Here is a 17,075-nt window from a genome sequence, read left to right on the forward strand (position 1 = left end):
GGTTAGTGTGAGTATTAAGAGAGTTATTTCATGGAAAGTGCTTAGGACATTGCATTGTCTGGGACTTACTCAAAGCCCTCCCAAGGTAGATCCTTCAGGTCCTGTGGTCCTAACTCTGTACCTGATGTTCTATGTTCCACCAGAGCATGGCACATGGTAGGGGAGAGTGAGAAGTTCCAGCTTGACTTTGTCAACACTCCCCAACCCCCACCTTGGCACCACATTCAGCACAAGCTTCCCTGTATCTCAGCTGGCCTCTTCCCAACATGAGCGGATGTTTCCCAAGGCCCTGGTGGTTTTGCCTCAGTTTCTTTGCTTTAACTTTGCTATGGGTCTCCCAAAGCTGTACTATAGAAACATTACCTTTATGCAGGTATTCATCTCCCTTTGATCTCCTACTTGTTTTAATTTATTCCAACAAGGGTTAGGATTGGGACTGAATCTCTGAGTCTCCGTTGACCACATGGAGAATTCCAGGTTTTATTTTCTGATATACTGTAAAAGAGGAGGTCTAGGTCTCAGGTGCCTTAGAGTGTGTAACTCTGTATAGAAGATTCCCTGTCCTGTTCTGAGGGGTTGTTGATTGGAGGGGATTTCCTCAGGAGGAATCACTGAGTGATAATTATGTCTTGAGTGTCTGGGGATATTGTGTTCCTTCTATGTCAGCAGTTCTCAAAATGTGGTCCAGGACCAACAGCTTCAGCTGCACCTGAGATTTTTTTAGAACTACAAATGCTCAGATGTCTACCGAGACCTTCTGAATCAGAAACTCTGGGGGTGGGACCAGCAATGTGCATTTTTACAAGCCCTCCTGGAAATGCTGGTGGATGAACAATCAAGAACACTTACTTGCGGTCTTCAAACCACCCCTTGGTGGGATGACACTACAGAGGACCTAGCAGGAAAAATCTCTGCTAAGTGTCTATTCCATACCTTCACCAGGTAAGAGACCTCAAAGGATGTTTCTCAAACTTCCATGATGACGAAGATTACCTGACAGAACTTGTTAAAATTCCTTCTCATGTTCTACCCCCTTTTAAGGAGGGGACTGGGAAACTAAGTTTTTTAGCCAGAATTGCAGATGAATCTTATCAGTGAAGCTTAGGAAATTCTTCTAGAAGTTAGGAGAGGTGGCATTATGCTGGTGTAGCCTATTTCTATCTAGCATGTCAGAGATGAGTATTGAGGGGTTGAGAGCTGTCAGAAGAAGAGATTATTATAAAACTATTCATTATATTTTGCTCCATGAAGTGGATGAAACACAGTTCTGTGAGTCTACACAGGAGCTGCATAAAAGGCCTTTTCAGGCATTCTCATTTGTCCTTGTAACTGCTTCCAGACACATTTATCCCCCTGATGTTCCTTTCCTGGTGTCCAGAGCCTCTGAATGAAGAAGGGAGAGTGCCCTTGTTCCTATAAGCAGCCTGCTTTCTGCTCCTTGTGGACCTGAAGGCTTCACCTACATATGCTTTTTTTGTTTCTGCTGTCACTCTTTCTTCTTAACTCTCATTCATTCCCTAGGCCTCCATCCTCCTCCCCTCTCCACAGATAACCAGTCCTGTGCTGAAAGAATTCCTACCCATTAGTGGCTTTCTATTGCTCTAAAGAAAAAAAATCCAAAATGCTACATGTGACCTGACCCTGCTTATTGGGCCTAAGCAGAGACCTCCTTACAAGCAACAAAGACTGGTGCGTGCTAACATATTTGAGGGATTATTGAAAGATAATCAGGGCTCGTTGAACAACAAGGAGGACCAGATATGGAGATGGGTGATCACCAGGAAGAGCTGACCATCAAGGACTATAGGAGAGCTCAAACATGGGCATGGGCTGGCCTACTCAGACCACCATGGCAATGACAATTGACCTCTAACATTGCTCTCTCAAAGGCCAACCCCAGCATTAATTGTCCACTTGCTGAGCCCAATTCATGTGTGACCTCCTGATGACTCAAGTCAAGACTAGAAGAACTGTGACTGCTTTTCATTTTCTAGGGAGGGACAGTGCTTCTCCCCAAAACTCTATGTAATAGAGGTTTCCCAAATGAGAGACTGCAGATAGAGGCAGGGGAGGTCAGCTGTCAGAGAAGCTAAAATAGGTAAGTGTCTACTATGCCAGTGCTCCAGCTTTTGACAATACAAAAATTTGGATAAAAAGAGAAGTTTACATAAGACTCAAAGACTTGCTTAAAATTAATGGAAGCAAATGGACTTCTTTTCTCTTTTCTTGCCTTGTCCCTCCCCTTCCCACCTCTCTCTCTCCCCCCTCCCACCCTACTCTCTTTATTGAAAGTGATGTTCCCGTTCTCAGTACTAGGGAAATTTTAGACCTTTGGAGGAAGAGATGAAAAAGTAATATTCTAAATCATCAGAAAAAAGAAATTAGAAGTTGTATTCGTGGAAATTGCTGAATTAAACCTGCCAAGAGTTTATCTTGTTTGGGGAGTAATTTGAGGTCCTTCTTTTCCTCCATAGCCACAAATATTTGTTTAACGTGGGTCCTTCCTTAGAGTTTGAAGGTACTCATAACATAAGACCTAGAAATTACCTGACGGATTTTCCTCTGTTGAGAAAATAGTCCAAAATAATTGGGGTGGGGGAGAGGTTTGTACAGAAAAATGCTCATTCAGCTTTATTTATAATAGTCTTCAGATTGGAAATAGTCTAAATGTGATGGATATCTATATGGTATGTTCACTTTATGGTATGCTATGCTTACAAAGCATTTAAAATGTGTTTGTTAAAACGTGAAGTGAAAAATCAGTGCATAAAATATAATCGCAATTATGTGGAAGAGATTTTAAAAAAACAAAAACCTACCAAATAAGAAGACATAGGAGTTAGACACACAACATTATGACAAAGAGTGCCTTTAGAAGATAGGATTATGGGTAATCAATTTAAAGTATATTTCTGTTAGTCACCTTTTGAAATTCTTTAATTTCCTCAAATTTTATTGGAGCATCCATATATTTATTTACACCCAAAGAAAACAACTGTCAACAACAATAAATGTGCTTCCAGTTTGCACGTGGGATCTTTAGAGACAACTACCCTCTTGTTGAGGTCACCAGTGACATTGGTCCCGGTAATCAAATCCAATAGGCATGTTCTGCTTCTTTTTACTAAGCTCTCCAGCGATATTTCACAGAGTTTATCAATCTTTCCTGACACGCTGTCTACCATTTTATTTTAATTTTTTTAGATTTTATTCCATTTTATTTTATATTTTTAAAGATATTATGTCCAATTGCTTAAATTTTTTTAAATAAAGATTTTATTTATTTGACAAAGAGAGAGAGAGATCATGATCACAAGTAGGCAGAGAGGCAGGCAGAGAGAGAGGGAAGCAGGCTCCCCGTCGAGCAGAAAGCCCAATGTGGGGCTCCATCTCAAGACCCTGAGATCATGACCTGGGCTAAAGGCAGAGACTTAACCCACGGAGCCATCCAGGTGCCCCTATTTCTTTATTTTAAAGAGAAATAGAGAGAACACTCAAATGAGGAAAAGGACAGGAGGAAAGAATCCCAAGTTGACTCCACGCTGAGTGCAGAGCCTAGTAGTGGGGGCTCAATCCCACAACCCTGAGATCATGACTTGAGCTGAAATCAAGAGTTGGATGCATTTTTTAACTGACTGAGCCACCCCGGCACCCCATCTGTCTAATATTTTCTGAAATACCATTCTCCTGGGAGACTGCTTGCATCCCCTTGCCATTCTTGACTTCTTTACCTCTTCCTCAGTTTTCCTTGATTCTTCGTCTTCTTCTACTGAAATTCTAAGTGTTATAATTCCCTCCCATGAATGCCTTTTTTGTTACTGAACCAATCCTCTCCACTCTGTCTCCATTATGGCACCTCGTTGGTTTATGGGTCCAGCTCTCTTTCTCTTATGACTGCCAGTCTGCTTACTTGACATCTCCATTGAAATACTCTCAGATACTTAAAACTTATGTCCAAAATGGAATTCTTTATCTCTGCTTTATGGCATAGAGACAGAATGAAGGCCCATGTGTCCATTGATCTGCTCAGTAACAGTGAAATGTAAGTTTCCTATTTTTTAAAATTTAAAAATCATTGAAAATAGAAGTTTCAATATCTTCTTCCTGAATCTCAATGACTTATCTTGTTTACCCACTATATATATATATATATACATATACCCCTTTCACAAAAACTGTTTGCATTTCCCAAAATCATAAATAATTTTCTTCTCTGGATAATAGTGTTCCAATTTTTTTTTTTTTAAATTAACAATGAGACACAAATTCCAGACCTCAAAGAAACTGGGACAATAAAATAAGGTCCTAGGTGAACACAGCCCACCCACTTCCATGTAATGGGGAGAAAATACAAAAAGTTTTACTTCAACCAGTGACTACAATGAAGGATTCTAAGGGTAAAAAAATAATCAATATTAATGAAGCACATAGATAACTATTTCTTTACTGGCATAATTTCAATGAGGAAATTTCTCTATTCTTTATTAACAAAATCAACCAATGTGACAGCATAATTTTGGACAGATATTTTGCACAGAAACTCTGTGGCATACCTATTCAAGTTTTAACAGTACATCTAGAGATCTGAATGTCTTTATTAATTTCATATTCCTTTTTCTTCCAAAAGTAAAAGCAGGTTTAATTACATGATGAGTGTTAGCCAGTTTGGGGGTTATAAAAGGGGATTTGAACCAAGATCTTTTAGACACTTGTGAGTTAAAATGTGATGTAAGCATCCTTGACATCAGTGTCACCTGAAAACTTATTAGAAATACAGACTTTTAGGCTCAAGCTCTGACCCACTGAATCAGAATCTACATTTTTAACAAGATCCCTTCATGATTCATTTGCACACTAAACTTTCAGAAGCATTGTTCTAGAACTATAAATATTTGGGTTTCTTAAAATCTAGCTTTCTGTTGCTATCAGTGATTTAAATTCTGTTTATAATAATTGTGGCTAGTCAACTTGTACTTAGTAAAATTAGTTAATAAAAAATATAAACTTAGAGGGGACCCCTGGGTGGCTCAGTGGGTTAAGCCTATGCTTTTGGCTCAGGTCATGATCTCGGGGTCCTGGGATGGAGTCCTGCATCAGGCTCTCTGCTTGGCAGGGAGCCTGCTTCCTCCTCTCTCTCTCTGCCTGCCTCTCTGCTTACTCATGATCTCTCTCTGTCAAATAAATAAATAAAATCTTAAAAATATATATAAACTTAGAAACTGTTTATTGAATTGGGAATAAGGAAATAACTCATCTAACATGGGACAAAATGTTTGAACATACATTTCACTGAAGAAAATATATGATGGCAGGTATGAATAGATGCTCAACATCATCAGTAATAAGGAGAATGCAGATTAAATCCAGAATAAAATGCCACCCCACACTCTCTAGAATTGCTACAACCACAATGACAATAATAGTACCTGACAATACTAAGTGTTGGCGAGATGGTAGACTAGTATTGTGATACGTTGCAGGTGGGGATGCAAAATGATACAATCACTTTACAAACAGTTTGGCAATTTCTTACAAAGTTAAACTTGTACTCATCCCAGATTCAGCTCTTCTACTTCTAGGTATTTACCCAAGGACACAAAAACTTAGGTCACACAGAAACATGGATGTAAATATTTATAGCAGTTTCCTTGGTAATCACCCAAACCTGGGAACAACCCAAATGTCCTTCAACTGATGCATGGATGAACAAGCCCTGGGGTATCCATACAATAGAATGCCCCAGGGCCACAAACAAGAACAGATTACTGATAGACACAACAACAGGGATGGATCTCGAATACATTACACATTATGCAAATGAACAAATCCAGATTTCCATTTATATGACATCGTGTAAAAGGCAAAGCTAGAGGGATGAAGAACTGATGGTGGTCTGCAGGGTTACTGGGTAGGTGGAGTATTTGAATATGAAGGGTTTGAACAGAAAGCAGTTGCTGTGTGTTAATGGAGCTCTCCTATATCCTCATTGTGTTGATGGTTACACTGGCCTCTGTCAGGTATCATAAAACTGTATGTAAAAGAGGCTACTGTAAAGTATGCTTATTAAAAATAAATTTACAAAAGTCAGATATTGTTTGCAGGGCATGCTTTTCACTTTCCAGCCACACCAAAGAGACACCTCACAAGTTCAACATGGGACTGATGTCACATGACAGCACGCGTGGCAGCGAGTCTGTGGCCTTTCACCCTTCACCACTTTTCTGCCACACCATGGTGAAGGCCTACAGATGGCTCACTTTATTTGTTTCCAGCCTTCCCTTTTCTGAGCTGCATTCTCCTCTTGTCAAGAAGACAGAACCTGGAACACACACGAGGGAAATGGGAGCATAGTCATTTGCATACTCTAATTAAACTGCTGTGTCATGAGCTTTCTTTCTTTGGTTATGTTGGAATGGAAACAAAGGTGTGCCTCTAATTCAGATTTGGAGTGTCATCCCTGGGAACTGGCATGGATGAAATAGGCCAGGAAGGTTTGCATGCATTACAACCTTAATGCAGCTCTCTGTTGCACAACTTAAGGGCAGAGCCCCTGGCGTCACAGTCCTTTGTGGACTGACCTTTATCTCAGGTAAGTGAGGCCTTTCTGGTTGGGTCTCTTCCTGTCAGGTGTGCAGGGAAAGATGAGAGCCTGGCCAACGGATGAATGATTGCTTCTCATCCATGGAATTCATTTTCGTATTTGAGGTGCTGCGTAATCTGGGGGTAGATAGAGCACTGAGCTGGAAATCCAGGATACACAGACTTCATGAGGACCTTGCTGCTGATACTTAGGTGAGCACCGTAATACCTTAATGCCTGAAATAACTCACGAGGGGTAATTTGAAATAAAAATGCAGACAATTTACACATGATTTAAGTTCATAAAGTACTTTTACATGGTTTAATCTTTTTAATCTTCAGGTTCAGATGGTGAAAGAATGGATGAGAGCCATTCAGTGTTTGGTTTTATAGGATGGGGATGTCTCAGCTCTATATTCGCTCTGTCCAGATCTTTTAGTTAATGAAGCAGATTTGATCACAGACTTAACTCATTCCCAAATCACAGAGATTTGGCTTTTTCTTTTTCTTTTCTTTTCTTTCTTTCTTGTCTGTGTGTGTGTGTGTGTGTGTGTGTGTGTGTGTGTGTATGAGTTGAGGTCCAGAGATAAGAGTGGGTGAAGGTAATTGAACTTGTAAATTGCATCCTTAGAAAATTAGGCCACAGGATTGGGAAATACAATGCTAAGGGGACCCAGTACAGTATGGATAGTGTTTATAACATCTGTAGAAGAAGCTGAATTACTTTTTATCTATACTAACATTTGAGAAAGGATAAATAGAAGCAATTTATGAAGTGATTTGAATTCTTTAGGTTCAATAAAATAATTAGAAATAGTGGCCAATGGGGCATAAAGAGAAAATAAAAATAAAAGGAGACATGATTTCAGTAAGCGTGTGGGCTAAAATTCAAGTTGAGTATACTAAAGTGGAAATAAATTGAAATAACTTATTAATCCTAAGGTTAAATTAAAGGTCCAGTTGTGAACTGCATGACCTTGACTAGAAATAAGTTTTTTCCCTTCTCTCCCTTTAGCAATCTAGCATTGGTGTCTTCCTATGCCCCAGCACTCATGTGGAAAGCACTGGCAAGGACACCAAGCACCCACATCTCATTCTCCAATCCTAGGTAGTTCTTAAACTAAAGAGAACCAAGACCCCTTGGAGACCATCAAGGAGAGGAAAAATTTTTCCTACCCCTTCTGGTTCTTTTGGCTGGTCTAATAATTAAATTGGCATGAGACAGAACAGGAGAAAAGCAAATTTAATTCATGCTTATGGGAGGTCATAGAAAGAAGTGAGACCCAAAGAAGTGACCAAAGCAGGCAGTTTTTATTTATACCTTTTAGACAAATAAACAATAAATTTGTAGAACTGGCAATAAAAAGACACTTAGGCTTGGGTACTAATTAGTACTAATTAGTAAAAAAAACTAAGCCGAGTTTATTTATGCAGTATCTGGTGCCTGAATTCCCCATTTCTGGTGATAAGGATATCTCACTACCTCCTGGTGCAGGGAGGGGTCCCTTAACACGGAAGATTTATTCCTCCTTTCCAGAGTACAGAGAGGAGAGTCAGAATGTCCTTCTTACACTGGTTGTTTCTCAAGTAACTTTGATTTGAAGTAATCAATATGCCACTTTGGTATATTTTGGGAAAGCTTACCCTGAGCCCCATAAAGATCAATTTCCTGCTCTAATAAGAACACCAGTCATTTGGATTAGGGTCCACCTTAATGACCTCATTTTAATTTAGTTAACTCTTTAAAGAACATATCTCCAAAGACAGTTATATTATTAGGTATTGGGAGGGGTTGGGACTTCCATTTGAGAATTTAGGGAAAGATACAATTCAGCCTATAACATATTCTATATCACAGATGTAAAGAAGGAAGAGTGCAAAGACATCAGATTGCAGGAAAAGGCATGTCTGGGGACATTCTTACTGACATAATAAGTCAATCAGGACTCTAAGAGGAACCCAGGTAAGAAATAGTTGCTAGGGTTTGAGTCGCTTTGGAAGCCCTAACTGTGTTGCTTGTTCCGGTAAATAATCAATTCATGGATAACTCAAGAAGCTCAGCGGGTCTACTATAATCTTTTTGTTTGGTAGGGGACTGTAAAGCGGAAAGATGCATTAAGATATATTAAGTTACATAAACAAACAAGAAATTAGCTAAATCTATAGAATCACTAATTTTCTCATAGGTTGAATAGAAATATAAATGTTTTATAATTATTGTGATAATTTGTGAATATCATGCCTATTTTAAGGTGTCTGAAGCACTTAAGGGAACGTGGCACATTAGGCTTATGCTTTTATTGAGACAAGAATTTGACTAAGGTTTGTAATTAACTTCTAAATGTGTAAGAAGATTAGTAAAGTTTATACTTTGATTTGTTAGTTGTGTAATCTTAAACATTTAGAGAAATTTCACTTAATATACTTATAATTACATTGAACACTAAAGAAAGGGCAGGTAATGTATTTGATTTTCTAGATACACATAAACTTCTTTTGAAGTAAACCTCCTGGCAGGACTCCTGAGGTGGTTACGAGCTGGAATAGGTGTGATGTCAACAGTCCTTGGCAGAGAGGGTGTGTGGTATGAACTAGTAACCCTCATACTCAGCCCTCCCCTTCCACCTCCCAGGACTCCTGGCTATTAATTCCAGTACAAAAAAGGAAGCTGAGTCTCACTCAAATATATATTTCACTAAATTTCCTCCTTTGATTCTGTCTCATTGAGAAATACTGTGGCTATCCCTGTACTTCTTAAAGGGGTGGGGATTGAGGAAGATGATTTGCCACTAAAGTGGTTTGAATCAAAATTGTTCCTACAGTCACTCACTGACCTTCACTAGCCCCATTTGTGCTCCAGGTTTTTCCACATCCTTACCTTTGCTTATGTCACTATCCCCTCTTCTAGTACTATCTCCACTTATGTTTACTCAGAGGTGACCCAAAGCTTGGGTCCGCCCCACAAGAAGACATTAATAGTATACGTAGGAAATTTCTCTTGCCCAGTCTGAGGTTGATGAGAAAATGGATTCAATAAATTTAATTCATTAAAATAGTCCATTATTGGGAGGCCTGAGTAACTCAGTGGGTTAAAGCCTCCGCCTTCCACTAATGGTTCCGGGGTCCTGAAATCGAGCCCCATATTGGGCTCTTTGCTCCGTGAGGAGCCTGCTTCCCCCTTTCTCTCCCTGCCTGCCTCTCGGCCTACTTGTGATCTCTGTCAAGTAAAATAAAAAATCTTAAAAAAAAAAAAAAAAGAGTCCATGATTTAAGATACTACTAGAATACCCCATTACTATTTGCATTTCAAAATAGTGCTATAAAGGAGGCACATGCTTAATCTGAAAGAGTTATCTGAATACTGGACATGAATTCAAACCAGCTTTTTTTTTTTTTTTTTTTTATTTCCAGCATAACAGTATTCATTATTTTTGCACCACACCCCGTGCTCCATGCAATCCGTGCCCTCTATAATACCCACCACCTGGTACCCCAACCTCCCACCCCCCGTCCCTTCAAAACCCTCAGATTGTTTTTCAGAGTCCATAGTCTCTCATGGTTCACCTCCCCTTCCAATTTCCCCCAACTCCCTTCTCCACTCTAAGTCCCCATGTCCTCCATGCTATTTGTTATGCTCCACAAATAAGTGAAACCATATGATAATTGACTCTCTCTGCTGGACTTATTTCACTCAGCATAATCTCTTCCAGTCCCGTCCATGTTGCTACAGAAGTTGGGTATTCATCCTTTCTGATGGAGGCATAATACTCTATCCCCAGGGGTACAGGTCTGTGAATCACCAGGTTTACACACTTCACAGCACTCACCAAAGCACATACCCTCCCCAATGTCCATAATCCCACCCCCTTCTCCCAAACCCCCTCCCCCCAGCAACCCTCAGTTTGTTTTGTGAGATTAAAGGTCACTTATGGTTTGTCTCCCTCCCAATCCCATCTTGTTTCATTGATTCTTCTCCTACCCACTTAAGCCCCCATGTTGCATCACCACTTCCTCATATCAGGGAGATCATATGATAGTTGTCTTTCTCTGCTTGACTTATTTCGCTAAGCATGATACGCTCTAGTTCCATCCATGTTGTCGCAAATGGCAAGATTTCATTTCTTTTGATGGCTGCATAGTATTCCATTGTGTATATATACCACATCTTCTTGATCCATTCATCTGTTGATGGACATCTAGGTTCTTTCCATAGTTTGGCTATTGTGGACATTGCTGCTATAAACATTCGGGTGCATGTGCCCCTTTGGATCACTACGTTTGTATCCTTAGGGTAAATACCCAATAGTGCAATTGCTGGGTCATAGGGCAGTTCTATTTTCAACATTTTGAGGAACCTCCATGCTGTTTTCCAGAGTGGCTGCACCAGCTTGCATTCCCACCAACAGTGTAGGAGGGTTCCCCTTTCTCCGCATCCTCGCCAGCATCTGTCATTTCCTGACTTGTTGATTTTAGCCATTCTGACTGGTGTGAGGTGATATCTCATTGTGGTTTTGATTTGTATTTCCCTGATGCCGAGTGATATGGAGCACTTTTTCATGTGTCTGTTGGCCATCTGGATGTCTTCTTTGCAGAAATGTCTGTTCATGTCCTCTGCCCATTTCTTGATTGGATTATTTGTTCTTTGGGTGTTGAGTTTGCTAAGTTCTTTATAGATTCTGGACACTAGTCCTTTATCTGATATGTCGTTTGCAAATATCTTCTCCCATTCTGTCAGTTGTCTTTTGATTTTGTTAACTGTTTCCTTTGCTGTGCAAAAGCTTTTGATCTTGATGAAATCCCAATAGTTCATTTTTGCCCTTGCTTCCCTTGCCTTTGGCGTTGTTCCTAGGAAGATGTTGCTGCGGCAGAGGTCAAAGAGGTTGCTGCCTGTGTTCTCCTCAAGGATTTTGATGGATTCCTTTCGCACATTGAGGTCCTTCATCCATTTTGAGTCTATTTTTGTGTGTGGTGTAAGGAAATGGTCCAATTTCATTTTTCTGCATGTGGCTGTCCAATTTTCCCAGCACCATTTATTGAAGAGGCTGTCTTTTTTCCATTGGACATTCTTTCCTGCTTTGTCGAAGATTAGTTGACCATAGAGTTGAGAGTCTATTTCTGGGCTCTCTATTCTGTTCCATTGATCTATGTGTCTGTTTTTGTGCCAGTACCATGCTGTCTTGATGACGACAGCTTTGTAATAGAGCTTGAAGTCCGGAATTGTGATGCCACCAACGTTGGCGTTCTTTTTCAATATCCCTTTGGCTATTCGAGGTCTTTTCTGGTTCCATATAAATTTTAGCATTATTTGTTCCATTTCTTTGAAAAAGATGGATGGTACTTTGATAGGAATTGCATTAAATGTGTAGATTGCTTTAGGTAGCATAGACATTTTCACAATATTTATTCTTCCAATCCAGGAGCATGGAACATTTTTCCATTTCTTTGTGTCTTCCTCAATTTCTTTCATGAGTACTTTATAGTTTTCTGAGTATAGATTCTGTGCCTCTTTGGTTAGGTTCATTCCTAGGTATCTTATGGTTTTGGGTGCAATTGTAAATGGGATGGACTCCTTAATTTCTCTTTCTTCTGTCTTGCTGTTGGTGTAGAGAAATGCAACTGATTTCTGTGCATTGATTTTATATCCTGACACTTTACTGAATTCCTGTATAAGTTCTAGCAGTTTTGGAGTGGAGTCTTTTGGGTTTTCCACATATAGTATCATATCATCTGCAAAGAGGGATAATTTGACTTCTTCTTTGCCGATTTGGATGCCTTTAATTTCCTTTTGTTGTCTGATTGCTGAGGCTAGGACCTCTAGTACTATGTTGAATAGCAGTGGTGATAATGGACATCCCTGCTGTCAAACCAGCTTTTTTAAAATACCTCCATGTGCCCATGATTATGCTATGGACCAGGTCCCTGGTTTTAGTCATGGCATCACTATTTATGGGAAACTTGACCACAAAGAAATTAATATCAGTAGCTGTCACGTGAGTATCTCCATAAGTGCTATTTGGTACTTTGTGTACATCAATACATGAAATACTCCCTCTAGTCAGTGTTCCATGTCTTACTTTCCTGTAGATGACGACTGGAGACTTAAAAATGTCAAGGTAGTTTTCATAGTAATATCTGGGTAGAGTTGAAATTCAAATTTTGGTCTTGTAAGCTATAAAACTATTCACTATAAATCTAGTTCACTTTTTACTTTGATTCACTGTTGTTTTACCCCTTGAATATAAGTTTCCTTTCAGTGAAACCATCACTAGGATACCTACCAGGAGATCCTTGTGCAATCCAATGTCATTGATGTGAAGAGAAGGCACGCCTCTTTCTATGATGAAATCCAGGGTAGGTGGGCATTTTCAAACCGCCAGGGTACTCTGTCCCCAAAACCTGGTTTTAAATATATATGTGTTTATAATTATATTTATATTGGTATTTATACATCTATAAATACTAGAGGTAAGTCCTACCTGTCTCTCAATTTGAGGCAGAGTATTGATGGACAGTGAGGCAGGGACCCATTTACCCTTCCACTTGGCACAGAATCCGGGTCTAGGTTTGCCATTGCTCAGAGTAGGGTTGACAGATTAACAAATATAAATATAGAGTTTCTAGTTACATTTAAGAGAGACAAAACATATGTTGTTTTTTTTTTTTTAAGATTTTATTTATTTATTTGACAGAGAGAGATCACGAGTAGGCAGAGAGGCAGGCAGAGAGAGAGAGAGAGGAGGAAGCAGGCTCCTGCAGAGCAGAGAGCCCGATGCGGGACTCAATCCCAGGACCCTGAGATCATGACCTGAGCCGAAGGCAGTGGCTTAACCCACTGAGCCACCCAGGCGCCAAGAGACAAAACATATGTTTTAAGTAAAGTTATGTCTCATATAATATTTGTAGGTAACACTGGAGCACACTTATAAAAAATGTTTTTTACTTGAAATTCAAATGCAAGTGGACAACTTCTATGCTATCTAGCAACACTGGTCATAAGCCCTGGGTCTCAAATTGGCAGCTCTCACCACAGATAGGCTCTTCCTAGCAGGGGACTGACACATCAGAAATGAATAGGCCTGTAGACAGAGGGCCAGGCTGACCCTCAGTGCTTGTCCCAGAGACAAAGAAAAGGAAAAGACAGGTTACCACTTACAAAAGACAAGATTAAACATCTCCAGCATTCATAGAGGAGTTGGCCCTCTTACAAAAAGGATAGCCTCTTTTCCTATTTGATGTTGACCTGATTTTCTTTTTTTATTTAGAAAAGCAGACAATTGTACTTTTCTGCTCAGCTCAAATTTGGGAAACTTCTAGTTTGCTATTTCATTTTTTTTCCCCTGTTGTGGGGTCACATGTATTTGTAGTACACTAAAACATGCAAAAACAAAAACAAAAATACCTTTCTATTTCCTATTTAGTCTTTCTACTCCACTGTGTTGTGGAAGAGAATCTAAATTAAGTTCGATCTGGAAAGCTAAGTCCTATCTAATAATTGAAGTGATTTTTTTGGAATAACACATTTCTTTAGTGTTAAATGTTTAGAGCATGAAATAGTCTTTCAGATTATTTTCCCCATACCCCTTTTTTTCACCAGGATGGCATCAGGGTACATGGGGGAAGAGGGGCTCATAGATCCATGCATACCATCTGAGTCTGCACTGACATCAGCCAATGACCAGTATGGGGTGTTCCCTGAACTGAAAACTGACCAGGGGTCAGCCTATGAACCTCACAACTGGAGTTCCAGATCCTGACTTTTCTACCAAGAGACAAGCATCCTCTCACACTCCACCCTCTTTCAGGGAATGACTCTCAGCATCTGCTGGACCATTGGTACTCTCAGTAATGTTCCATCCCCATCCCTCATGTCAGTGGGGGAACTTCTGGATACTATCACCAACTCCTCAGAGCCAGCTGTCTAGCCTTCTCCCTCAACTTCTGTTCAGCCTCATCCACCTCTGCTCATGCAGAGTGTGGCCATGGGGAGTGTTTCTCCTGGGGGCTGACCATTTCCCAAAGTTTTCCCTAGAGAACCATGTCATTGGTTCCTCATTATGTTTTGAGTTCCCCCAAACCTTTCTGAATGTGTTTCAAGCCCTCACTCTTGCCCAGGCCAAACCCCACACTGGAGACAAAGGAGGACCACTCCTTCTTAGTTGCTCAGTCTACTCCTGCCATTGATCAATTCCCCCAAATTTTCTGGGGTCCAAAGGGGCATGTTTCAACCTTCACTATATCATGCCCTGAGTTCTGTCTACCTCAGTAATTAAAAAGTAGGTTCCACTTGGCTCTCAATCTCCATGGAACCCACGGGAACTCAGAACATTATGTTTCTTTGTAATAAACCTCATTATAGAGATCCAGCACGAGAATTGAAGTCGATTGATAGTTTCTGTTCAAGGCAGGATTCTGGGGTGATAAACCTCATGGTTTAATTCTTGGAAGTAGAAACCTGCAAAGTGCATTATTTGGGGCCAAGCAACAATTCATTATCCCTCTTTCACTCCTCCCATGGTTCTCTGCAGGGTGAAAGATCTTGCTCTACAGTCTTCCTTTGGCTGCTTCATGCTCCCACATCCTTGGTTTCCTTCCCCCAATGCATTTTACCTGGTCTATTTGTCTTCATTACTCCTTCTCTCTAGGGTGGTCTTTCTTTCCTTTTTCACTTGTCCCTTCCCCCTTTAAGATCTCTACTCCATTTGCCTTCTCCCAGAAGACCACCCTGACCACCGTCTATAATTATCTGAGATTTCTTTCTTTATCCTTATGTTTTACCCATTTCCTTTCATCTGTAATGTAACTTGCATCATGATAGGAACCTTTCCATTTGGTTCATTTTTGCATTTTCAGTGTTTATCTCATGGTAGTTACTCATAAATATTTGTTGACAAAATTGAAATTTATCATATGTATCTATACCCACATCCATGAATGATAGTTCAACTATAAAGATAATTTTGTCATAGCTACCGCAAAGGAACCTGTGCTGTGTACTGGCAGCATACTTAGTCATCTATATTTTTCCTAATTTTTAAAGCATCCTGATACATTTCACAAACAGAGACACTGGGACTTGGATGAGATAATTTTTGCCTGAGGTCACTCAGATTAAATGTTAATAGGTGGCAGAGCTGAGAAGAGACCCAGATATGTCAAACCTTAAAGTTTTCTATTATATTATACTGCCTTTCAGAAAACAAAAATAGTGTTTTAGTTTTACAATGTGCTTTGAGGTACTTTGGGACATGTAAGGTGAATTAAAATAACTCTTGATTTGGTGTCAGAATACATAGATCTGAAACCAGGGTTGCTCAACCTTGGGGCTAATAACAATTTAGTGCAGACAAATCTTTGCGATAGGGGCTATTCTAGGCATTGCAGGATGTTTAGCAGCAAACCTGACCTCTGGATGCCAATACTATCGTTTCTCCGTGGTTACAGTCCCAAATTTCTGAACATGGACAAAGGTCCCCTGGAGGCAAGAAGACCCCTGATTGTAAACCAGTGCTTTCCACTGATGCCTACCATTTATGTGATCTGGATCAGTTCATTGTCCTTCTCCGAGCTCAGCGACCTGCGCTGTGGAGCAGGAGCTGCAAATCACCGCTGGGACCGTAAACCTTATCAGTAACTGTATGAAATTAGAAGATGTTACATTGATTAAGAGTTTATTATATGTAAGTTATCATGCCAAAGTATATATTTTCTTGTTCAGTCCAGCCCACAACCCTCTGAAGTACTAGGATTAGCTCCATTCTCCATGTTCAGAAAGGAATGCCCTGAGGAATAAGACAACATGCTCGCTTCACAGATTTGGCAGGTGTAATATGGGAGAGTCAAACCCAGGCTGATTTCAAGACAAGGGATTTGGGGGAAAAAAAGGAAAAAGAAAAGAAAAGAAAAAAAAAATAAAGTAGGTCATTCCATTTGTTTGTTTGGTCAGTATTATCACCTTGCAATATAATAAACGACATCAAAATGTGTTTATCTTCTGCTCAGCTGGGTAGTCAGAGCAAAAAAGTAATAAGGATTATTAGTACAGACCCTGAACTGCAAATATTGAATAGATATTCCTAAATTTCTTTTGTGAGTATGAAAATGAACATTGTATCTTTACAAAAAAGAAACAACCAGTAGACATTATCAAAGAGACACTGATATAACCACTTCTTTAAAAATGAAAAGATGATGTTTTATTCACATGACAGAGGGAGGCAATGCCAGCTCTAGAATCTATCAAGTCAGGATAATTCCGGAGAGCATCAACACTTCAACCTTTTAGTTTTCCACTGCTTTTTATGGTTTTCAGTAATTTCACCATTTTACAAATAAATAAAATTGGTGCTCTTTTCAGGGATCAGACAGGAAAAGTGGTATGTTTTGGTAACAGAGAGAGAAAGAAAGACAGAGAGAGGGGAAGAAACATAGTGATGGAGAGAGAGCAGAAGAGAGAGAGAGACAGAGACAGGCAGAGAAGAGGGAAGAAGAAAGAGAGA

General features: G+C 39.8%; 1 long non-coding RNA gene across 1 annotated transcript; it reads right to left on the reverse strand.

The window, feature by feature from the left end:
- Positions 1 to 5,239: 5,239 nt before the first annotated feature.
- LOC116584885 lies at positions 5,240 to 16,206 on the reverse strand. Its single transcript, XR_004283365.1, has 3 exons — positions 16,105 to 16,206; positions 12,858 to 12,975; positions 5,240 to 6,319 (listed from the first exon to the last, which is right to left on the reverse strand). It is a non-coding gene; the product is annotated as an uncharacterized LOC116584885 (long non-coding RNA).
- Positions 16,207 to 17,075: the final 869 nt, after the last annotated feature.

This window comes from Mustela erminea, chromosome 2 (genome assembly GCF_009829155.1).
Source record: "Mustela erminea isolate mMusErm1 chromosome 2, mMusErm1.Pri, whole genome shotgun sequence".
Taxonomy (NCBI): Eukaryota; Metazoa; Chordata; class Mammalia; order Carnivora; family Mustelidae; genus Mustela; species Mustela erminea.